Source organism: Schistocerca cancellata, chromosome 2, assembly GCF_023864275.1.
Source record: "Schistocerca cancellata isolate TAMUIC-IGC-003103 chromosome 2, iqSchCanc2.1, whole genome shotgun sequence".
NCBI lineage: Eukaryota > Metazoa > Arthropoda > Insecta > Orthoptera > Acrididae > Schistocerca > Schistocerca cancellata.
Window position 1 is genome coordinate 923,712,051 of NC_064627.1, and position 25,753 is coordinate 923,737,803.

Genomic DNA, 25,753 nt, shown 5'->3' on the forward strand with positions numbered 1-25,753 from the left:
TTTGGGTGCATAGATCCTGAGAAATCCGTACCCAGATAAACCACCTCTGGCCGTAATAACGGCCTTGATACGCCTGGGCATTGAGTCAAACAGAGCTTGGATGGCGTGTACAGGTACAGCTGCCCATGCAGCTTCAACACGATACCACAGTTCATCAAGAATGGTGACTGGCGTATTGTGACGAGCCAGTTGCTCGGCCACCATTGACCAGACGTTTTCAATTGGTAAGAATCTGGAGAATGTGCTGGCCAGGGCAGCAGTCTAACATTTTATGTATCTAGAAAGGCCCGTACAGGACCTGCAACATGCGGTCGTGCATTATCCTGCTGAAATGTAGGGTTTCGCAGGGATCGAATGAAGGGTAGAGCCACGGGTTGTAACACATCTGAAATGTAACGTCCACTGTTCGAAGTGCCGTCAGTGTGAACATGAGGTGACAGACGTGTAACCAATGGCACCTCATACCATCACGCCGGGTGATACGCCACTATGGCGATGACGAATACACGCTTCCAATGTGCGTTCACCGCGATGTCGCCAAACACGGATACGACCATCGTGATGCTGTAAACAGAACCTGGATTCATCCGAAAAAATGACGTTTTGCCATTCGTGCACCCAGGTTCGTCGTTGAGTACACCATCGCAGGCGCTCCTGTCTGTGATGCAGCGTCAAGGGTAACCGCAGCCACGGTCTCTGAGCTGATAGTCCATGCAGCTGCAAACGTCGTCGAACTGTTTGTGCGGATGGTTGTTGTCTTTCAAACGTCCCCATCTGTTGACTCAGGGATCGAGACGTGGGTGCACGATCCGTTACAGCCATGCGGATAAGATGCCTGTCATCTCGACTGCTAGTGATACGAGGCCGTTGGGATCCAGCACGGCATTCCGTATTACCCTTCTGAACCCACCGATTCCATATTCTGCTAACAGTCACTGGATCTTGACCAACGCGAACAGCAATGTCGCGATACGATAAACCGCAATCGCCATAGGCTACAATCCGACCTCTATCAAAGTCGGAAACGTGATGGTACGCATTTCTCTTCCTTACACGAGGCATCACAACAACGTTTCACTAGGCAACGCCGGTCAACTGCTGTTTGTGTATGAGAAATCGGTTGGAAACTGTCCTCATGTCAGCACGTTGTAGGTGTCGCCACCGGCGCCAACCTTGTATGAATGCTCTGAAAAGCTTATCATTTGCATATCGCAGCATCTTCTACCTGACGGTTAAATTTCACGTCTGTAGCACATCATCTTCGTGGTGTAGCAATTTTAATGGCCAGCAGTGTATTAAAAGCAAACCAAATGGATTGACTTCAAGACAACTTGCTTGTAAATTATCGACGGCAGTACACGAAGAGTGCAGACAATGAAATAACTCTTATGAGAAATCCGAATGGCACAAATACAGACACTGGAACCGTGTAAACGCACGAAAAAAGGATAATACGAGCAATCGCAGGACTCTCACTCATCACACGTACGTTTTACATATAATAGATCGCGACTATCTTGTTGCCACTACGCTACGTTAAAAGCATATAATGTAAGTATGGATCATGACTGGTTATTGTAATCAAATATCCATGTAAAATTTTTTAATAATATTTGAGACGCGGCTGTTCTGTGGTACATTTGCGACAGAACATACACCACTCGATGATGTTTGCTTTGTGGGGAGCTCAACTGCGCGGTCATCAGTGCCCATACCAAGTCCCAATTTTTACACAGTCCTATATAGTCATTGTCACGGATGATGATGATGATGATGATGATGATGACAACGCAAACACCCAGCCCCGAGCAGATACCTCACTCATGACTATGCGCTTTTACAAACATTTATATGAAATACAGAATGGCGAAAGGAAGGGAATGGATGGTTGGGAATTCGTGACTTCCAGCCGCACAGGGCATTGAGGTAAAGCCTTGACGAAAGTTCATAAATTTGTAGTGAACCGCAACTTGTGCCGGATTTACCGCTTCTCAAGAGTGGTTGCTTTAACGGCCTTTTTTAAATCTCATTTTCTTCGATACTGTTCGTTGCATTTGTTCGGGGTGGACGTCCCATGACTCCCCTTCACGTTCATCGACGATCCATTCATTCACTTTTTAATTTCGAGGGCAGCTAACCCTCTCACCGAACAAGCTGAGCTACCGTGCCGGCGACCGCTTCGGCCATCCGAACACGGTCCCTGACTGACTCAAATTTCCAACTTACCGCATGCTGCACGCAGCATCCCTTGTCCACTAACCTTCTAGTTACAAATTATTGATTCCCGTAGGAGTTCGGACGATCTTAGTGCATCCGCACTGAACCGTAAGGAGCCATCGCGCTCTAACAGAAATGTGTATCTTTGAGTGGTGTCTGTTCTCTCTGACATGTACGAATCCCGGTCCAAAAAAGATTTTCAGCTTTCGCCATTGCATTACCACAATGCCCTTTGCAGCTGGGAGTCACGAATTGCTACCCATCCTTTCCCTTTCCTTCCACGCTCTATGTCGTATAAATACATGACAACGTACTTTCTCACTGCAACATTTGTGGGTAAACGTTTCTACGATTTCTTTCCGTGTTACATTGGTTGCTAAGCTCAAGCTTTCAAAGAATCAGCGGTAGGTGTTACCTCGTAGTAACAGGCTGTGTATTTCCTTTTTTGGATGGCAGAATGTCGTCATGGAGACGTTACGAAGTCAAACTTACACGTGCTGTCAGAAATTATGTCGATTTCTATGAAGGAGGAAGATTGGTGGCGATATTGATTTGGCTATTTTTCTGATGCCTTTCAGTCAATTCCATGCTCTACTAAGGGTATCGCCGCTGTCCCATTAAAGTTGTTGCAAATTCTTATCTGAACGGCTTCTTTGATGACAGAATCCCGTTAAGTGGATAAATAGAATAAGATTTCAATTTCATCAAACATAATCGTATCTTTATTGATGAGGCTGTGTTCTGCAACAACAGGTTTAACCGTGACAGCGGCAGGTCGGGCATGGAAAAGTACGCTTCACGATGAAAGGAACAGAAATGTGTCATCCACCATTTGCAGATCAACATCGTTACTAGTGATCTTCCATCACAGGCATCGACAAGCTGTAGCACCATAAAGAAGTTTCCTGTCTTCGTGACATGTCCGTGACAATTCGGCCAGCTAAATACAAACATACCACAAGGCCTGTTAGTACGATAGAAGTCCTGACAATGACGACAGAGGAAGTCTTTTAAAGCTGACGCGGCAATAAATCGGAGAAATAGCCATCCATGTGAGTAATATACACTAATGCTAACACAAAATAAGCACAAATAAAAGGACGAACAGCAATTAACTGTAATACATGAAGAGCACATAAATTACTACCATTGCACGCCATCTGTGAGTGGAGCGAGAATCCTAGCCACCCGGAAAACCGCCGTCATTGTGGAGTCACTAAATTACAATATGGGCTTGCTAATCAACGATACTAGAGATCGATGTTCCATTCCAAGGTCTCAGTCTCCACGTGGAATTGCTGGGAAGATGATCAATGTTTTGTCACACTATTTTACCATTTTAACCTCTTGAATTACAGTATTTGCAATTAACACCTTCCATCTTTTTCAACTAATTTACAATTTATAATTTGCGGAACTCACTGCTGAATACTACTTAAATCTGGAACACGGAGTTAACTAATGTAATTATAGAACGAAACTAAAATGAACGACCTTTTTAAGAGTGCTAAGTCATAGCTTTGTAAGTATGTAACACATAAACAGGAAAAGAATCAAATGGTGGTGGTGGTGGTGGTGGTGGTGGTGGTGGTGGTGTTTAACGTCCCGTCGACAACGAGGTCAGCAGAGACGGAGCGCAAGCTTGGGTTAGGGAAGGATTGGGAAGGAAATCGGCCGTGCCCTTTCAAAGGAACCACCCCGGCATTTGCCTGAAACGATTTAGGGAAATCACGGAAAACCTAAATCAGGTTGGCCGGAGACGGGATTGAACCGTCGTCCTCCCGAATGTGAGTCCAGTGTGCTAACCACTGCGCCACCTCGCTCGGTAAGAATGAAATGTACAATAGTACATCAACCTTATAGAGAAAGGGGTCCCAAATTATATGGGCCACTTATTTCGACGCTAGGAATGCCTTCAAAGAACAGTATGTTAAGGATGCGGCAAAACAAGTCCACCACGCCGCGGTATGATTTACAGATGGCAGGAGTGACAAGAGTCACCAGGAATGCCTGACGATGGAAACAGGTCAGCATGCCGAAATATCGCACCATCTGTACCACGCCGCTCATACGAATACCCGACAACAGCTCTAAACAAAAAAGTTGATCGATATGCAAGCTGCAATATTCCCAGAGACCTACAAAGTCTGTGACACCCATCCAACCAGTCTGATCTGTTCGCTGGTTGCGACCACACGGCATTATGTAATTTTTTTTGAAGGAGACATACTTGCAGAATTCGTTCTGGTAGCGAATTTTTGCGTGAAGTCAATGGGAAATGTGGAGCTGAGTGCTACAGGTTCATGCTATCTGTAACGCCAGACAGAAAAAAGAAACTGGCTTTGGTCTGAGAAGGCACGGTTCCACCTTGATTGATATGTTAACGTACAGAAATGTTCGCATTTGCTCAACGGTTACCCATGATAACACGCATGGAAACAAATATTACACGCCTAAATTTCGGACATTTAGATGCAGAAGGAACAAACTCAAATATTACCATTGTGTTAGCAAACTGCAGTATTTGTATCACTTTATTCATCTGCCTGCAGTACATTTCCAGGACTGTCGGCTGAGAGTAAACAGCATCCACAACGTGATTCTGTACTTGTCAACTCCTCCAGAATACATGTGAATACATTATGTAACTTATTTTCGGAGCAGACGCGTGAAGCTGTCTTTTTTTAGCGATACGTGGCATGAAAATTCGATAAACTCACATATCGCCTCGAAAATAGCGACCCACAAACATGTACATGTTCAAAAGGCAAATCCTCTTCACATCGGGGAAATATGAAAGTAATCTTGGAACAGAGTGGCAGGTTACATATTCAAACCTAAACATCGGAGGTCAATAATTTGTTCAAGATATTTTATTTCCACTTCGAAAACATAACGTATAGGGTAAAATCTTTGACGAAGCCGTCAGAGAAACGTGAGATCGGATAGGACTACGATAAGAAGAAAACTGACTTCACATCTTTAATGGAACCATCCCGCTTCCGCCTTAATCTTTGTAGGTTTCCCGCGGTTTCCCTACGAGAGCCGTTCAATAAAAAATGATCATAATTCTTTCTGACACGTTTCTTTACTCATCCTCTATTTCGATAGTCCGCCTCAAAATCGTCTCCTTTGGATGCAATGCACTAGTCCAGTCTGCAAGGACACGCTATCAAGGATACGCTGCAAGGACACGCTGTTGCGAATATGGACAATTATGAGCTTAATAACGGAATGACGACAGTGAAAATTTGTGCCGGACCAGGACGCTAATCCGGATTTCCCGCATATCGCGAGTTTCGAGTTCCGGTGCATGCAAACAAATTCGAAGAAATTTTACATCTTCCATCGTAATAACACAGGTACTACAATTCCATGTTTTTTTTTTTTTATTTTTTTTTTTTTTTTGGAACGTCTTAAGGAATCGGCTCCACAATTTTCACTTCTGCTTTTGATCATGCACAAAGGTATTTCTTCAGGTTATGGAATAGAAAAAGAATCACACGGGACTAATTGCAGACTATAGGGAGGGCTGGGGGGCGGGGGGATTGCACTTCACATTCATTTTTGCTAGATACTTATTTATTTGCAGTATGAGCTGTGCATTATCGCGGTGCACGATCCACCCTGTTATATTGATATATGGTCTTTTGCGCCAAATACAGACTTCCCCGTAGTATTGTCCAATTATTGACTTGTGTGCAGATACAACATGCTGATAAACCATTCCACAAAAAATGAGATGACCATAACTTTCATAGCGGAAACAACCACTTTCGCTTTTTTTAGGGATTGATAATGAAGGGAATTACACCCTGAGCTTCGATCTTGCCCTCGGGATCAAGAAAATATAGGTGAGTCATCACCTTTGAAAGAAACTCCGGACCTTCCTCTAATATCCACTTCAATTTCTTGCACGCCTGCACACGAAAGTCCGTTTGTTTTGGAATCAGTGGTCTTGAAACCCATAGTACACAAAAATGTCTCGTATAAATTTTATGTCACCAAACAGTGGGTGGCACCCAACGAAATTTTAAATATTTCAGAAAGTGTTTTTAAGATTATTAGTCGATCCTCTCTCACAGTGGCAGCAGCGGATAAATGTTTTCTTCTGTAAGAGCAGTAACTGGTGGGCTGGATGCACCTTTCTTTGAAATGGACTGTTTCCTCTCAAAACATATCATTTTGGAGCTATGCTAATCGAAAGAACAGGCTCTCCATTGGCTTCCTGAAACACTGCGTAGGCCTTAGCTGAAGATTTGTTGAGACGAGAGCAGAATTTCCAGCCGCGTATTGTTCATCCTGCGTCACCTCCACTGTTGCGATGGGCGATAATGAACATGTCCCAGCTTGCCCGCGTCTCTCAGGCGGGAACCTTGAGTGCCAAAAATTAAATTAGTACTGCTGATTTCTGTAAGTCAGACGTCTAGTTCCGGACACGGAAAGTACGTAAGTACCACCGATACAGACATAGAAGTTTTACCGTAGTATGTAGCAATGGGAGAAAGCATTTCGTAACTAAAGGTACGTAGGGATGACAAATTATTTTTTGAAATGATAACAGATCAAGGCATTTCTTTAAATTAAAATTCCTCGAAGTCGTCAATAAATCCGAATTAAATTTGTTATATTCTGCATAGGGTGTACCACTTACAACATTTAATTAATTAAATAATTTTACAGTATGTACTCACTCACTGGCGTCTGAATCAGCATTTTGTAACCACGTACCTGGAACAAGAAAGTAACGTTAATTTGCTGTAACTAGAGAACTGCGTAGTCACTGTATAAGTGATTGCGTATCTGAGAAGTGATCTAGGAGAAGATGCATTCCATTTTGTCGATTAGATGTTCCTAGCACTGTCGATGAAGGTAGGAATGTCACATTTAACATCCGGTTGACAGTAATATCATTAGAGATTGAGCACAAATTTTAGTTGATCAAGGCTGGGCACGAAACAGGCCGCAATGTTATTCAAAGAATCAAACCTGTATTATTCAGCTACGTTAACATTAAGAAGCAGCAGAAAACCTAATTAAAGTTTCGTAACAGGCAACTGAAAGTTGCTCCTCTCAAGTACGTTCTTCTGCCTTGACCACTGCGCCATTTCATTACGTCAGTATGCCGAACCACACGCTGATGGAAACTTTCTCACAGTAGTAGGCTTCGCAACATAAAATCTATAAAACCTTAATTTTTTTCTGTAAGCGTTCTCCTTCTCCTCATGCTTACCTACACAACAACAACAACAGCTACTACTACTACTACTACTACTACTACTACTATACTTCGATTCTATTATAAAATCGAGTGAGTTCTCATATATGTTTTGAAAAATTCAGCCTACATCTATGTATAGGCCCTAAATGAACGTAATCGTACAGAAGTTCTTACTCAAGAAATAGGGATGGAAAAAATTGAAGTTAGAACCGATACGGGGGTTTTAGTTCGTGGATCAACAGCTGTTTTTCAGTGTTGGGTTTCAGTCGTACACAAACAGCCATTTTTTTTAAATTAATAACCGGGTATGAAACCGATGTATCGATTTGCAGTAGCAAAATTTTAAGTTCTTAAAAGAAACGTTTTTTAAAATGAGTTTAGTACGAAATTTTGCGGCCTCTGGAAGATTCGTATCGTCTTTGTATGATGATGAAACGAGTAAACTTTCAGATCAGCACATCGTAGAAAGAATATTTATGAGCAGATTGGACATTAATATTGGCCAATGGATTAATTCATTACTGATACCGTAATTACTGTCATGTAATTGTTACTGGTAAATGATGTATTAGGTTGGTGCACAAGTTCTTAGCGTTTCTCTGAAGTTTAATAAACAAGACAGGCACACATAACAGAGACTTTGGTCATCAACAATATACTCTCCTTCAAAACGTACAACTGTCTGCCAACGCTGGGGTAGCATTTCGATCCCGCGACTGTAGAAGTCACGTGGTTTTGAGGCGAAGGACTCTTCGAGCCACGTTTGGAGTGCATTTTCATCCGGTAAGGAAATTTCTTTAAGGCTGTCGACAAAGAGAGGAAAAGGTGAAAACCTGTGGATGCAAGATCAGGTGGATAAGATGGGTGCGGAATGACCTCCCAACCCATCTCCTATATAGTGTTTGTCAGACTAGCAAAATAGGACCCGGCGTCATCGTGGAGTAGCATCACTTTACGCAGTCTCCCTGGACGTTGTTCTTGGATTCTGTCTGCAAGACGTTTCAGTTGTTGACCAAAAATGATAGCGGTAATTTTTACACCTCGTAGAAGCAATTCGTAGTACACAGCACCGTCCCTGTTCCATCAGATGCATAACATTATTTTTTGCGGATGCACGAAAGTCTTTGTACGGGGAGTTGCTCCTTAGTTTGGGTTCACCCATTCTTTGTATTCCACTGGGTAGGGATGGTCGGTGTTGTTCACGAGCTAACTCATGACGAGCAAGTATCTGCACATATAGAAACAAGCTGATTTTTGTGATTTTGACTTAGAGTATGCGGTACACAAATATCCGATTTTTGAACCTTGCCGGCCGAAGTGGCCGAGCGGTTTTAGGCGTACAGTCTGGACCCGCGCGATCGCTGCGGTCGCAGGTTCGAATCCTGCCTCGGGCATGGATGTGTGTGATGTCCTTAGGTTAGTTAGGTTTAAGTAGTTCTAAGTTCTAGGGGACTTATGACCACAGCAGTTGAGTCCCATAGTGCTCAGAGCCATTTGAACCATTTTTGAACCAATATTCAAAATAACAACGCTACGAACTTAAGCACCGACGTAACATTTTGTCTACTAACAAAATTGTTAGTCTATATTTTTTGAAAGAGCATTTTTGGGTTTGTCAAAAAAAAAATCAGTTGTACTGAAATTCCCACTAAAATGTTAAGATACATTTGACTAATATGGCTCTGAGCACTATAGGACTTAACATCTGAGGTCATCAGTCCCCTAGAATTTAGAACTACTTAAACCTAACTAACCTAAGGACGTCACACACATCCATGCCCGAGGCAGGATTCGAACCTGCGACCGTAGCAGCAGCGCGGTTCCGGACTGAAGCGCCTAGAACCGCTCGGACACAAAGGCCGGCTTTGACTAATAAACTAAGAAAAGGAACCTACAAATTCTACACAAAAATTTATTTGTATGTCATTTATATGAAATAATGAAAAAGAAACGAAGTCATGGCAACAGTAACAAAATAAAAGCTTAACAATTCATTCATAGTTTACAATAAAAATACGAAGTAGCAGAATTGCTGCTTGAGTATATATATATATATATATAACCCCCGTTTTCACCCTTTAGCCGTAACTACTCTTAATCCGGAAATAGGGGTATGATCCTCTATTATAACAATCTTTGAGCACAAACTTGAAAAATTATGCCGCGCGGGATTATCCGGGCGGTCTTAGGCGCTGCAGTCGGTCTGTGCGGCTGGTCCCGGCGGAGGTTCGAGTCCTCCCTCGGGTATGTATGTGTGTGTGTGTGTGTGTGTGTGTGTGTGTGTGTGTGTGTGTGTGTGTTTGTCCTTAGTATAATTTAGGTTAAGTAGTGTATAAGCTTAGGGACTGATGACCTTAGCAGTTAAGTGCCATACGATTTCACACACATTTGAACATTTGAAAAATTATCACCATTAGGAGGATACTGGTGAATTTTTTATACTGTTAAACTCCTGCTTACTTTTCGAGATGAGGAGCCAACCGTGATAGGAATAAGTTTTCTTTTATTTACCTTTCTCATTTGATATTTAAATGCTGTGTATCTTGGAACAAATAAGGCAAAAGTATAAGGGAGTCTTAGAAATTTTCAGTCTCTGTTCAATGTCTACGCTTATTGCTGAATAATAGTATTAAAAGACCTAAACGCTTTAATTTCAGAAACCTATTATTTTGAGTTGTTTTAGCAGTCAGGTTAAACTAGAGATTTATAAAAAAACTGTAATCGAAAACCGGTTGTTTCAGCGATAACTACCATTCCCAGGAAGCGCACGGCAAGAATGCACTGTCATATGACCGTGGTTAGGTGGCGCAGCCGATTCCAATGTTATGGAACACGTCTGAATGGCGAAGAACGATGCGGCAGCCATCTCTCTGCGAAGAACCGCACGGGAAGTAGATGTCTTGAAGCTCAAAACCGGAATATCACAATGGAGGCATAGTGGTTCATGTGAAAATCAGTTGTCCGTCAGTTGTTCAACATCTTGCATATTTTGAACATGAGAAAGGTCAACGGCTGGGTTCCGCAGCTGCTCACATCTAGCGTATTTTACGAACGACAAGACGTTACGGGCTACAAGCACTCCGTCTTCAGGCCACAAGTGCCCCATTGGGACCATCTCACCGCCGTGTCATCCTCAGTTGAGGATGCGGATAGAAGGGGCGTGTGGTCAGTACACCGCTCTCCCGATCGTTATGATGGTTTTCTTTGACCGGAGCCGATACTATTCGGTCGAGTAGCTCCTCAATTGACATCACGGGGCTGAGTGCACACCGAAAACTGGCAACAGCGCATGGTGCCCCGGATGGTCACCCATCCAAGTGCCGGCCACGCCCGACAGCGCTTAACTTCGGTGACCTCATGGGAATCGGTGTATCCACTGCGGCAAAGCCGTTGCCAGGGGCTACAAGGGGCACTTTAAGCATTTTAACAACATTTTTACCCTTTTTATTGTTAGATTGCAAAGCCAAACTAAAGGCTTACAACCGTATATTCGAATAATTTTTGTATTAAATCTAACGCCATTATGAAATTGTCTGAATCCATTTTAATACGTCATCATCTAGTTTTGACTATTTTACATTCAGTCCTCTATTTACACATTTTGCCTTTCTCACTTTTTTCAGTTCTTGTTACTGATCCGCCGATCTCCAATTGTTTTTTCTGTTGGTGGAGGGCTGAAATTCCGCTCAGCTGCTATGTTTCCATGTTTTTCTGGATATGCTACTACTTTGAATTTGCAGCCCGCATCATGTGAATGCCTTTTATTTATTACATTACAAAACTAGTTACTAACAAAAATATTTTACTGTTACCTATAGCACAAATCCCTTTCAATTCAAGTTCACTGGCACCGTAGATTGCAAAGACGCATCACAGGCTTGACAGTGTTCCGGGTTTGTGATGGGGCGGGAGGGAGATAATGTTAGAAAGCTTGTGATTCCCCGCAACTCATGTTCGCCGCTTCGGTGAACTGCTGCTGCCAGATGAATCCAATATTGCCAGATAGAGATTTCTTGCAGCATCGAACGTATGGCCACTTTTAAAATTGGCGTGAATTTTAAATCGAACACTGGACATTTTTATATTAATTTCGAGTGTAAGACGCACCTGAATTTTGGAGGCAAATTTTATGAAGAAAAAAGTGCGTCTTATGGTCCGTAAAATACGGTAGTCAAAAAATAGCAGCACCGGAAGTTTTGCAGCTGTGCCAGGCCTATCTAGATGACTTCCTTAGCCGCCGGACCTCCGTGGGCAAGTGCTGGACGTACCGCTATGACCCCGGGACAAACGAGCAAAGCCAGCAGTAGTAACGATTATTCAGAAGCGGCGAAGAAGGCGGAGAGCCAACCGTCATTGGGCACGGTGATCCAGTTATTTGGGACTAACAGTGTGTGGTACATACAGATTCTGCTCGTAAGGTGCCAATCGTCACATAAGTATACTAATGAAGAACGGAGGCTATCAAGATGAAACATCGCGGGAACCAATTCGACGAGGGTGTTTTTGCTTCTCAGTACGCCCAGGTCTCAGCACAACACATGCTCCTCCTTTGGGCTACCAAATTTTGCCTGACCCACGCATTCTCTTCACTTAGCATCCAGAGACTACTTCCTACTCTCTCGGATGGCTAAACTGAGCGGCAGACATTTCCAGAATGACGACGAGGTGATTTAAAGGCGGAACATTTTCTTAACCAAAATGCAGAATTCTACACCCCCCCCCCCCTTCAGGTCCCGGTGAAGTCATTGACAGTTGGGAAAAATGTCACATTGAAGAGAATATTAAGAGAAGGACCTACTCCAAGTTTCATGGTTACAGCATGAATTATTTGAGAATACGGTTATTACTTTGCTTTCAAAATTACAAAGTCGAAACGCGTAAGGTTGATGGATAAATGAAAATGTAGTCCTGATATAAGAAAAGTTATCAAAAATACAGCCAAATGGCTGCGTCGTCTCATCATTTGCATGCAAATTGCAACTTTATTATTAAAGGCATCGGTTCTCCTCTGGAGTGGAGTCTATGTGGGGGTTCATTTGGTGGACGAGACCAAACAGCGAAGTCATCGGTGTTATCGGATTAGGGAAGGGAGTCGGGCGTGCTATTTCAAAGGAACCATCCCGGCATTTTTCTGAAGCGATTTGGGGAAATCGTGGAGAACCTAAACCAGGAACCGTCGACCGCCCGAATGCAAGTCCAGTGTGCTAACCACAGCGCTACCACGCTCGGTATTGGCTCTCCACGCACCCTCTGTCGCAAGCTGTGTAGCTGCTAGCGAAGCGACAAAGACGTAGAAAACGAGCTGTATGTTTCTGACCTATTCATGTGCACTTCACGGCAGCACAGTTCGCCCGAGGAGACGCTCATAGTACGTAACTTGTCCAATGGCTGGGGTGGGGGTGTGGGGGGGGGGGGGGCTTTGTGCCGAGTGTTGACGAAATGGCCGGCAGCTGCGGCTGTTTACGCTCAGGACCGGCGTTCGCCGTCTGCGTCACGCCGCACAGTGGCTGAGAGGCGGGGCGAAGGACGCGGCCCCATCAGCAAAGGCTCACGTGTTCACCTAACGAAAAAATTGCTGCTCAGAGACCACTCGTGTCACGTCGCACGAGACATTATGGACCAGACCGAACGGTCTCGATAGTAAGGGCGAGGAATACAACGAAGAGCAGCGCAGTCGTTACGTTTAGTCTAGATTACAGCACAAACTAAATATTGATTACACCGACAACGAGTGATGTTTTCAACAAGCTCCCGTAGGTTAAAAATAAATACCCTGAGATTTCCAATAAGCTCAAAGGATAATTACTCCTTCGTATGGTATTACTAAACATACCCTTATACATACACAATGTACCTGATTTATAGGTTAATGTTTAAATCTGACAACCAAATCGCAACGCAAGTCACTTCATGTAAATCTTTCCTTTAAGACCTTGGAGTGGGCAGCTCATTGCAACGTATCTTATTATCTCTACCTCCGCACCACGCTCACACGCACCACCATCACGTAACTCCACTTCAAGATGTGGCCGAAATTCACTTAGCCCGTTCGGATGCGGCTTAGTCTATCATCGTGACGTGGTAGGTCGAACCCTGCAACCTTCGTCGTTAGGTTTTGAATTAGGTAGGCGTTCCTTCGACCTATCCGTGACAGTGAAGAAGTCTGTGACCCAAAGATCGACGTAAGGTGACTTCAGGCGTACAGTTGGTGTGTTTTGAAAGCGCTGTTTAGAACTGAATTCTTACGAGACCATATATTATTAAGAACTTCCTCGTTGGCGGTTTTTCTTACGAAATTTTGAGGAGCAGTATTAAACAGAACAGACAGCCATTGAATAGGAGTAGGTACGGCGTTGCCAGTAATGGTCTTCATGGCCTCATTCAGATATACACCTTCCTTAGTTGTACACGTGCGGTTTTCCCAAGTAAGGGCGGAATATGTAGCAGCTGCGTATACATGTGAATTTGCGGAATAGCGTAGCATTTCTGAATTTGGTCTAGAGGTGTTTACGGCTATTCTGTGGAGTAGAGCCGGCCGCAGTGGCCGAGCGGTTCTAGGCGCTTCTGTCTGGAACCGCGCGACCGCTACGGTCGCAGGTTCGAATCCTGCCTCGGGCACGGATGTGTGTGATGTCCTTAGGTTAGTTAGGTTTAAGTAGTTCTAAGTATAGGGGTCTGATGACCTCAGATGTTAAGTCCCGTAGTGCTGAGAGCCATTTGTGGAGTAGATTCACTGGTGAGTCAAGCTTCTTTCAGTGGAGCTCTTAAATGGGGGAGTACGATCGAGTGTGACACCTACATATTCTGGAACGTAGTTACGGGAAACTTCGATGCAATCAAACAGCAAGTGTGAATTCTCCTGAGTCTCTCTATCATGGAGATGGAACACCGTGACCTCTGTTTTGTGTCTGACTGGGATCTCCATTTGCAAGAGTGCTGATTCAGCATGTTCAGGTCACTTGCCTGTGCTCTCTCAGTGCTTATTGTATCTTTGTTCTGTGATATAACACGAGGTCATCACCATACTGGTTTTTCTTGGATTCAATAGTTATCGTGTCAAAAGATGCTAGCGAGGACTGTTGTTCAGCGTTTTTCACCTATTAGCTTTTTCACTGAGAAAAACAAAAAACATCAGTGAGACAACACGTTGAGTAAAGACTTCGGTACGGAATCACATGAACAAAGTAACAACATTCTCCTTAGCTTGAGAAAAATCATTTTCCTGTGATGGGCTATTTTCTTATTTGAAGCAAACACATTACTTCAATTCATTTGCAATTAGCTCATTTCGGCAGCTTCCATTTATCAATCGACATTACAAAAAATTAAGTTATATGCTTATAGCATGCATGATCCGCACAGTCTTAGAGAGTAATGGCGTTCTTAGTAACAACGCAGCAAAACCATTGTAGCTGTTGGGCACAATTATCACAGAAGAAGGCACAAAAACTGACCTAAAATTAATTTAAGATTCTGCAAGTCTTTGTCGTACTCAAACCCGGTGCGAGCTGAGGCTCATACTACGCGAAGTGTCTACTGCTCTTTGGAAACGTGTCACGCCATATAAGGTTTTATTTCAAAAGAGAGGCTGTGGTAATGTGCTGTGTATGTTGGTGCGGTTGCTAAACACGAATATAGGTTGCACTTTTTTCTTCTTCTCATCTGTGATTGTTGTGGTCATGCTTGCTGTGGTAGTTATGTTGCATGTCTACAGGAGACGCCGTTTTATGTTTTAATTGCAATAACTTAGTAATCAAAACAAAGGAACAGCATGACAGGAAAATGATTTCTTTCAATACATTTAATTCAGCTGTGGTTCGATTAAATAAATAACGCTAGTATTACTCAGTTCTTTTTCAGTAGTTATTAAAAATATTATTAGCTATGACAACATGTAATAACTAAAAGAATTTCGCCATATTTCAACTGGATTAGGTATGCAGTGGCATGTCAGGCAACATGTACTCGGCCGTCATGTGCAGGGGTTTGAAGTAAGTATAGCTTGCAGGCTACTAACACTGCGTACAGTCCAAAAGCCATACTTACGACTGATGCGTGCTTTGAAAGACCGTTTTAAAACCAAAAGGTTGCCACAAAGAAGGCTTACCTCAAAGGTCAAAGGGCAGCGAAAGCTTAGCTACCGGCCTCGCCACTGCGAGCCATCCTCCGGAAGCACGTTTTAAAAATGAAAAATGTTATCAAGGAGAAGCTTGCCTCATTTTTAAGGATATGTCGTACTGAACCCTTTACACTGTCCTTACTTAGAAATAATGGAAAAACCGGGAGGATCTGTTGTAGCTTGCGAACGATCGAACGAACGAACGAGAGATATAGTGGGCGATGGGAGGAGAGCGAAATCGTCATTGACCATATGAAAAGAACTAAGCTGCCATTAATCTTAGGAGATTTACGAAAACTTAAATCTGAATGGCTCGATGGATATTTGAAGCTCTGTCCCCCCACTGCGAGTCCAGTGTCTTACCATTGCGGAGAGACAGGAAGTGCGACAGAGGTACCATCGGCATGGACATTCTTTCTCATACACGGATATAGTGTGATTAGTAATAAGCTTTACTTGCCGATATGTTTCTGCGCAGTGTCTGAACGATACAGTGTATTATGGAACATCACAGATTCGTATTCGTTATATAGTACGTCCCAGTGAGATACGTGTCAGCGTCGGACCTCATTCTCAATGTGCTGACACGACTGCAGGACTGGCAGCGGATGTCATACCGAGCGTCGTATAATTGTCAGTATTTGCTTTTACCGTACAGTAAACAAAGACTGCGCCATGAAACCTAAGAGCTGCTAATGGCAGAAGGCGAATGAAAACACGATAAAAGACAGACTGACAGGCATAGGATTAAAAAAACAGCATCATCAAATGTCCTTAGAGAGGTTGGTCAAATTGATAAAACGAAGAACACGAGCAACTGCTCGTGGGTCATCCGCTAAAATGGCATCGAAAGTACTTGGCAGGTTAAGATCTAGACGCAGTGTGTTAAAATCTGGACAGGACATTAAAATGTGTCGAACCGTCAGCAAGTGCCCACATGGGCAGAACGGCGCCGGCGCAGCCATCAGCAGATGGCGATGGCTGAACCGGCAGTGTCCAATTCTTAACCGGGCCAAAACTACCTCCTCCCGCCGAGAAGGGCGTGAGGAGGACGTCCAAGCCACGGGAAGAGGTTTTATGGCCCGAAGCTTGTTGTCTGTAAGTGCAGCCCAATCGGCATGCCACAGCGATAAAATGCGCTGACAAATGACCCGGCTAAAATCGGACGAAGGGACACAACAAGAAGCTGTCCGAGGCTGGAGGACCGCAGCCTTGGCCGCGGCATCTGCAGCTTCGTTCCCAGGGATACCGACATGGCCAGGAACCCACATAAAGCTAACCGGAGAACCGACGTCCACCAGCTGCTGAAGAGAGCGTTGGATCCGGTGTACAAAAGGGTGAACCGGGTACGGATCACTGAGGCTCTGGATGGCGCTCAGGGAGTCGGAGCAGATGACATAAGCAGAATGTCGGTGGCGGCAGATGTAAAGAACAGCCTGGTAGAAGGCAAAGAGCTCAGCTGTGAAGACCGAACAATGGCTATGGAGCCGGTATTTGAAACTTTGTGCCCCGACAATAAAGGAACACCCGACCCCGTCATTGGTCTTAGAGCCATCTGTATAAATGAAAGTCATGTTGATGAACTTCGAACGAAGTTCCAAAAAACGGGAGTGGTAGACCGAACTGGGGGTAACCTCTTTTGGGAGCGAGCTGAGGTCAAGGTGAACGCGGACCTGAGCGTGGAGCCAAGGTGGCGTGTGGCTCTCGCCCACTCGAAAGGTTGCAGGGAGTGAAAAATTAAGGTGTTGGAGGCGACGAAAGCGAACTCCAGGGGGTAGCAGGGCAGAGACATACAACCCGTATTGACGGTCGAGAGAGTCGTCAAAAAAGGAATGATAAGACGGATGGTCGGGCATTGACAGTAGTCGACAGGCATACCGACAAAGCAGTATATCGCGCCGGTAGGTGAGTGGCCATTCGCCAGCGTCAGCATGAAGACTCTCTACGGGACTAGTATAAAATGCTCCGATCGCAAGTCGTAAACCCCGATGTTGTACGGAGTTGAGGCGGCGTAAGATGGATGGCCGTGCAGAGGAGTATACGAAGCTCCCATAATCCAGCTTGGAGCGGACGATCGACCGATATAGACGAAGTAGGACGGTTCGATCCGCTCCCCACGACATACCACTGAGAACACGGAGGAAATTTAAGAACGGGTACAACGGGCGGCCAAATATGACACATGTGGAGACCAGCTAAGTTTCCTGTCAAATGTAAGACCTAAAAATTTGGTTGTCTCCACGATTGGGAGAGCAACGGGACCGAGTCGTAAGGATGGTGGGAGAAACTCTTTGTAGCGCCAGAAGTTAATACAGACCGTCTTCTCGGCAGAAAACGGAAGCCATTGGCGACACTCCAGGAGTAAAGACGGTCAAGAGAACGCTGAAGACAGCGCTCGAGGACACGTGTACACTGCGCGCTGCAATAGATGGTAAATTCGTCCACGAAAAGGGAGCCTGACACATCAGCTGGGAGGCAATCCATTATTGGATTGATCGCGATGGCGAACAGAGCGACGCTCAAAACTGAGCCCTGTGGCACCCCATTCTCCTGGCGAAAGGTGTCGGACAGGACAGAACCCACACGTACCCTGAACTGTCGATCCATTAAAAAGGAACGAATAAAAAGAGGGAGGCGACCGCGAAAGCCCCATGTATGCATGGTGCGGAGAATGCCCGCCCTCCAACAGGTGTCGTAAGCCTTCTCCAAATCAAAGAACACAGCCGCGGTCGGGCGCTTCCGCAAGAAGTTATTCATAATGAAGGTCGACAAGGTAACCAGATGGTCAACAGCAGAGCGGCGCCTACGAAATCCACATTGGACATTGGTAAGTAGGCGTCGAGACTCGAGCAGCCAAACCAATCGGGAGTTAACCATTCGCTCCATCACCTTACAGACACAGCTGGTAAGCGAGATAGGTCGATAACTGGAAGGCAAGTGCTTGTCCTTCCCCGGCTTAGGAATCGAGACAACAATAGACTCGCGCCAGCATGCGGGAACATGGCCCTCAATCCAGATGCGATTGTATGTACGAAGAAGAAAACCTTTACCCGCAGGAGAAAGGTTCTTCAGCATCTGAATATGAATAGAATCAGGCCCTGGAGCGGAGGACCGTGATCGGCCAAGTGCGTTTTCGAGTTCCCACATGGTGAATGGGGCATTATAACTTTCACAATTCGAGGAGCGGAAGTTAGGTGGCCTAGCCTCCTCTGCCTGTTTGCGGGGGAGGAAGGCAGGGTGGTAATGAGCGGAGCTCGAAACCTCTGCGAAAAAGCGGCCGAAGGCAGTGGAGACAGCCTCAGGGGCCACAAGGACGTCATTCGCGACCTTCAAGCCAGAAACTGGTGAGTGGGCCATAGTGCCAGATAGCCGGCACAGGCTACCCCAGACAACAGAAGGAGTAAAACTGTTGAAGGTGCTTGTGAAAGCAGCCCAGCTGGCTTTCTTGCTTTCTTTAATAATACGACGACACAGAGCACGTAATCGTTTATAATTGATACAATTCGCCACTGTAGGGTGGCGTTTAAAGGTGCGTAAAGCACGTCGACGAGCACGTAAAGCGTCTCTACATGCTGCGGACCACCAGGGGACCGGTACGCGACGTGGAGAAGAAGTAGGGTGAGGGATGGAATATTCAGCAGCAGCGAGAATGACTTCCGTGAGGTGTGCGACCTGACGATCGCAGCTTGTGAAGGTTTGATCCTGAAAGGTCGCCCTGGAAGAGAATAGCCCCCAGTCTGCCTTGGAGATGGTCCAACTAGAGGAGCACGGAGAGGGGGTATGCTGCAGGAGATCGATAACACACGGTAAGTGGTCGCTCGAATATGTATCAGAAAGTGCATACCACTCAAACCGGCGTGCAAGTTGGGGAGTACATATAGAGAGGTCTAAATGGGAATAGGTGTGAGATGTGTCCGAAAGAAAAGTAGGGGCGCCAGTATTGAGGCAGACAAGATTGAGCTGGTTGAAAAGGTCTGCTAACAAGGAGCCTCTCGGGCAGGATGCTGGAGAGCCCCAAAGGGGATGGTGGGCATTGAAGTCTCCAGTTAACAAAAATGGTGCAGGTAGCTGAGAAATAAGTTTCATCATGTCTGCCCTGGTAACGGCAGATGACGATAGAGTGTAAACGGTACAAAAGGAAAACGTAAAAGTGGGGAGAGTAATGCGGATGGCAACTGCCTGCAGGCCGGTGTGCAACGTGATGGGATCGTAGTAAATATCATCCCGGACCAGCAACATAACCCCTCCATGAGCTGGGATACCTACCATAGGGGGTAGGTTAAAACGCACAGAGGTGTAGTGTGCCAAGGCAATTTGATCTCATGGGCGTAGCTTCGTTTCCTGGAGGGCTACGATGAGCGGACGGTGCAAGCGGAGCAGCAACTTCAAGTCCTCTCGGTTGGAGCGAATGCTGCGAATATTCCAGTGAATAAGTGCCATCGTAAGAAAATGAAGATGAAAGAAGGGGTCACCTCGAAGGCCGCTGAGGGCCGGGCTTCGAGCGAGCACTGCCGCCGCTATCAGTAGGCGGACAGTCATCGTCCATTGGGTCGATAGGTTCATCGGCCATCTCGGGAGGATGGCCGGGAGGGGGAGCTTCCTCCGCCGGTGAACGGCCAGATGTTCGGCTACCAGCGGTGCGGCCAGGCGAAACGGATGACGGCCTGGGGCGGCAACCGCTGGGTGGCGCAGGAGAAGAAATGCGCCGTGGCGGAGAAGGAGAACTGTGCTTCCTATGAGCCTTTTTGGAAGGACGTTTGGTGGAAGTACCGGTCGAAGGCTGGGAGGTCGAGGTACGTAGGAAGTCTGCACGGGATGGTTCCTTCTTGAAGGCCTGTGCATCTGACTTCGCGGTCTTCGTCTTAGCAGAAGCTGATGACGGGGCTGGTGTCTGTGGGGTGATGGGAGGAAGAGGAGACGTCGACCGCGCGATCTTAGCACTGGCCGAACGGACGACCGTGGTGCTGAAGGTCAGATCGCATGTCTGGGTTGCTACCTCCCTGGTAGTCCGAGGAGAGGCGAGGACAGTACTGTATTTTCCCGCTGGGAGCAGCGCGGGCTTCCTACTAGCCAATAGCTTGCGAGCAGCCGAGGTGGACACTTTCTCTTTGACCCGAATTTCTTGGATACAGCGTTCTTCCTTATAGACAGGACAGTCGCGGGAGGATGCGGCATGGTCACCCTGACAGTTCATACAACGAGGAGACGGAGGTGGACAGTCACCCTCATGGGCATCCCTGCCACAAGTGACACATTTAGCAGCATTGGAACAAGACTGTCGAGTGTGATTGAAACGCTGACACTGGTAGCAGCGCGTAGGTGTCGGGACATAGGGGCGAACAGAAATAACCTCGTAGCCCGCCTTGATGCGCGATGGCAGCTTAACACTATCGAAGGTTAAGAAAAGTGTCCGGGTCGGTACAAGGTCATTGTTGACCTTTTTCATGACCCTATGGACAGCCGTCACGCCCTGCTCAGCGAGGAAAGATTGAATCTCCTCGTCAGTCAATCCGTCGAGGGAGCTAGTATAGACTACACCACGAGACGAATTCAAAGTTCGGTGGGCCTCCACCCGGACAGGGAACGTGTACAGGAGTGTGGCCCGAAGCAGTTTTTGTGCCTGAAAGGCACTCTCAGTTTCTAGTAATAAGGTACCGTTACGCAACCTGGTACAAGATTTGACAGATCCGGCTATGGCATCTACGCCCTTCTGGATAACGAAAGGGTTGACAGAGGAAAAATCCTTTCCGTCCTCAGATCGAGAAACGACGAGGAACTGTGGGGCAGGCGGTAGTACTTTTGTCACTGGTGGCTGATCACGTTTCCGTTTTTGGGCAGAAGTCGAAAGCGATGGAGTAGAATCCATTGCGGAGGAATCCCCCATGATTGCCAGCGTCTCCGATGGCGCGCTCCTTCCTTGTGGGGACCCTCACAGAGGGCACTCCCGCCTTAGGTGAATGTTTACACCTCAGGTCACACCTCCCGAGAAACAGACGGAGGGACCAATCGGCATGGTCAGAAGGTATCAGCTCAGGCAATCACCCCTCCCCGGGCCTGGCCTTTACCAGGGGGTACGCGCGTGCCTTACATGTCTACCCAGGGCGGGGACTTACGCGTTACCCCGTCACCGGCTACGCGTGCGAACGCGTGGGTCGGCCTTCAGGCACGCACAGTGAGGAAGGAAGAAGAGGAAAAAGAAGAGAGAGAGAGAGAGGGAGAAAGAGGACAGACTGTCTCAAACGCCGAGGCGGAGACCAGAGAAGGCAAGGAGAAGAAGGCAATAAGAAGGCAAGGAGAAGAAGGCAATGAGAAGGCAAGGAGAAGAAGGCAATGAGAAGGCAAGGAGAAGTCAAGGGAAAGAGTAAGGAAGACAGTGAGGTGGAGAAGAGCAAAGAAAGGAACCAACAAAAGGAAGGAAGAAACGAGAAGTGAAAAACCAAAAAGACCACAATTATAGGTCGTGGAACCGTCCGTCTCCGGACGCAGGCGCTAACTACCCCCGTGAGAAGATGGACTCCTTTTAGTCGCCTCTTACGACAGGCAGGAATACCTCGGGCCTATTCTAATCCCCGGACCCGCAGGGGGTATGGGTGTGCGTGTTTGTCCTTAGGATAAATTAGGTTAAGTAGTGTGTAAGCTTAGGGACTGATGACCCTAGCATTTAAGTCCCATAAGATTTCACACATATTTGAACATTTTTTAAAAGTAAAAAAACAAGAAGGATTCAGTCATACCACTAAATTATATTTTAAAATTAATCTATATTATCATTTCGTTAGACGTTAATATTTAATTACATCATCAGAGAGTTGACTGGTTTAAGCTCTCCTCTAGACTTCTCCGTGAATTGCAGACTTCGGTGATACACAACCATTTTACTCCCGAATGTTTACTAATACGATCTATCCACCCAATATTACGATGTTTTTCTCTGCGTTTTCTTATCTCGCTGAAGCTAACGAAGAACTTTGTCCATCTAGCATTCATTCGCCTGGATTCATGTCTCAGTTGCCCCTTCATTTTCAATTAGATCTTCCACTCTAGTCCCTTCCGTAATAAATGTCTTTATTCTCCTTTCTTAGCAATTCCCAACCCGCATCTGTCCACTGTTCGCTGTGCCATTTTCAGTTTTTTGAATGATTTTCACATTTGAAGTCCGCGTCTCGTAGCCATAATTCAGAGCTGTTACGCCATTTTTACTCGTCTGTTTATTTTTTTCTTACCCGATTTGTCTTTGTTCAGTTCCTGTCATCAGCGAAGCATCTATTAAACACTATTTTCCTGGCTTGGAAAATCGACGAGTAAATGATTTCTAGGATCATTTCCAGCGAATGAAGGGGGTGGTCTTTCGTAGTAAAATTAAAGCCAAAGTTTGCGTTCTAGAACTTCGTGAAGAAAACACACGAAAAATAGATTCTGATAAAGTAACAAATAAACTGCGATTACAGATTACGCAAGTTGAATGAGAAAGCACATTTTCGGCTACGGATATAATGGAAACAAAAACGAGGAACTTACGAACGTTCAATATGAGCTTCAATAGTTCTTCGCCAACGCCAAACCGAAGATACAAAAAAATGTTTGTTCGGAATGAGCAGTACCAATTACCATCACAACAAATCTTTTATTTCCTCGTTTAATAAAAGACTGGCGAATTAGTGTCTTATTTTTTAACGTTTACTATGTGTTTATCTTTCGTTGCTTTAGAAACGAAAACTTTATTTCTTTCTTCGTAAAGCAAGCTTTGGCTAATATCTGATCTTGTCCAGTTAGAATTGTCTCAGAAAGGTTGTGAACCGCTGCTCTACAGCACATGGAGCACAGAAAGGTGCCTCAACTACTTGAGACTCAGATAGCTAAGGTGGGCCAGACCGGAAATAACTACAAGTATTAAAGACCGAAGGGTCATTTTCAAATGCTTCTAAAATATTTCTGTTATGGTAGTACAAACTAGCAAGCAAGAGTAACAGGTATCCTACGGGATTCACAGAAACAAACTCGTATCCATCGCAGTTCGCGTAATACGATTTTTATTATGGCACAATAAGAATTCGCGAAACCATGGAAAACTATATGGCGACCTGGATATAATGATCTTGATCCTCAAGAAACCAAGTCCAGTGCCTTTACGACTGTGTCATCTTGTTCTATGTTACCAAGAGGCTACGAAACTCCATCAACAAACTATCAGATGTGGTAATACAGACCAAAACAAGAAAAGTATCTAGTAAACACTGGTTCTTAACGCATACCGTAAGATCTATAAGAACTTTTTCAGTAGAAGAGATGTGTTTCACAGCAGCGAAGATGAGCAAGTGCTCACAGCTCTTAAGATACGCATTTTAGAGGTTATGTTTATTGGACTTTTTTCCCTTGTTTTCGCCCATACTACAATCTCCGAGTTTGTAGACTGCGTTCTGGCTCACCCTTTATAGCCGAACTTGAATGAGTTCCGCGCCAACGCTTTGTTCATTCGAAATTGTACTGGTCGGTATTAAACGTAAGTATAATCGTCTTACCAAAATAAATTATTTGAGTGTAAATAGTTCATCTACAAAACATAATATGTCTCTATACTGTCTTCTTTTGTTACGAAGAGTCCTTTCTAACAAGCTAAAATTTCAAATAACTGAACTTCCGTTTGAGAATACAGAAGGGCTACACAGGGGAAATAAATTTGAAGCCAATATTATAGAACGGAAAGATTAAGTAAGTTAAGATTATATAGGAGATATGATACTGGGAGAAGAATCTGACAGATCATTGAAATGCTTAAGTCGAAATAAGGATAGTGGAGTAGAAAGAAACTCCGTCTGAGCTACTGAAAATCTTTTAATAATTCCAGTTCCAAAGAAATCAGGGAAGCAAGTGCTGAGAGACGTGAATAATACCTCAGTAATTAGTTTATTAATTCATAGTTGCAAAATAAGAACAAACCTTTTTTTACAGAAGAATGAAAAAACCAATAGAGGCCGACCTCGGTGAAGATCAATTTCGATTCCGGAGAAAGGTACAAACACGTGCGGCAATACTGACCCTAAGAATTCTCTTAGAAGACAGATTTGAGGAAGGTAAACTTTCGTTTACAGGATTTGTAGATATCGAGGAAGCTCTTGACAATGTTGGCTGGAATACACACTTTGGAATTCTGAATGTATCAAAGTGAAATACAGGAAGCGAAAGGCTATTTACAGCCTGTACAGAAACTAGACGGAGTTACGATTCAGAGCTGGGAGGGATGAAAGGGAAGTAGTGGTTGAGGAGGAGCTGAAAGGGTTTTAGCCTATCTCCGGCATCATTCAATCTGTACATTGACAGAGCAGTAAAGAAAATCGAAGAAAATTTCTAGAAGGTACGTAAGTTCAAAGAGAGTAAGTAAAAAATTGACGTTTGCCGATGACATTGTAATTCCGTCAGAAACAGAAAAAGACAGTAGTTAAACGGAATGGACAGAATCTTGAGGAAGATATAAGATGAACAATAATAATAGCAAAACAAGGGTAATGAAATATAATAGAATTAAAACAGGGGGTGCAGAGATAATTAGATTAGGAAAAGCAATACTGGAAGTAGTTTATGGGTTTTGGTATTTGGGCTTTTCTTAAGAAGGTGAACACGTTAACATCGAACATAAATTTAAATCTTGGGAAGTTTTTTTAGAAGGTAGTTGCTTGGAGAGAAGACCTGTATGAAATCGAAATGTGGACGATAAACAGTTCAGGAAAGGAGAGAATATAAGCTTTTGCAATGTGTTGCTACAGAGGAATACTGAAGGTTAGATGGATGGAGGGTACATCACATAGAAGGTACTGACTAGAATTGGGGAGTAAAGAAATTTATTGGATAACTGGACTGAAATAAGTGATCGGTTGATAAGACACATTGAGACATCAAGGGATCACCAGTTTAGTAGTGGAAGTAACTGTGGGGGTAATAATGGTAGAGGGGGACCAACAGTGAATACAGTAAGCAGGTTCAGAAGCATGTAGGTCGCAGTAGTTATTCGGAGACGAGGAGGCTTGCACGTGATAGAGTAGCGTGAACAGTTGCATCAAACCAGCTTCCGGGTTGTAGACGACGACGACGACGACGACGACGACGACAACGACAACACTATTCAAGAAATGGTTCAAATGGCTCTGAGCACTATGGGACTTAAAATCTGAGGTCATCAGTCCCCTAGATTTAGAACTACT

At 44.9% G+C, this 25,753-nt stretch overlaps 1 protein-coding gene and 1 pseudogene across 1 annotated transcript in view; both read right to left on the reverse strand.

Moving 5' to 3' along the window:
- LOC126162864 (cAMP-dependent protein kinase catalytic subunit 3-like) overlaps nucleotides 1-25,753 on the reverse strand; it is a 269,609-nt gene that overhangs the window by 124,188 nt on the left and 119,668 nt on the right. The window lies entirely within an intron of this gene.
- On the reverse strand, nucleotides 10,716-10,833 carry LOC126163480 (5S ribosomal RNA; annotated as a pseudogene).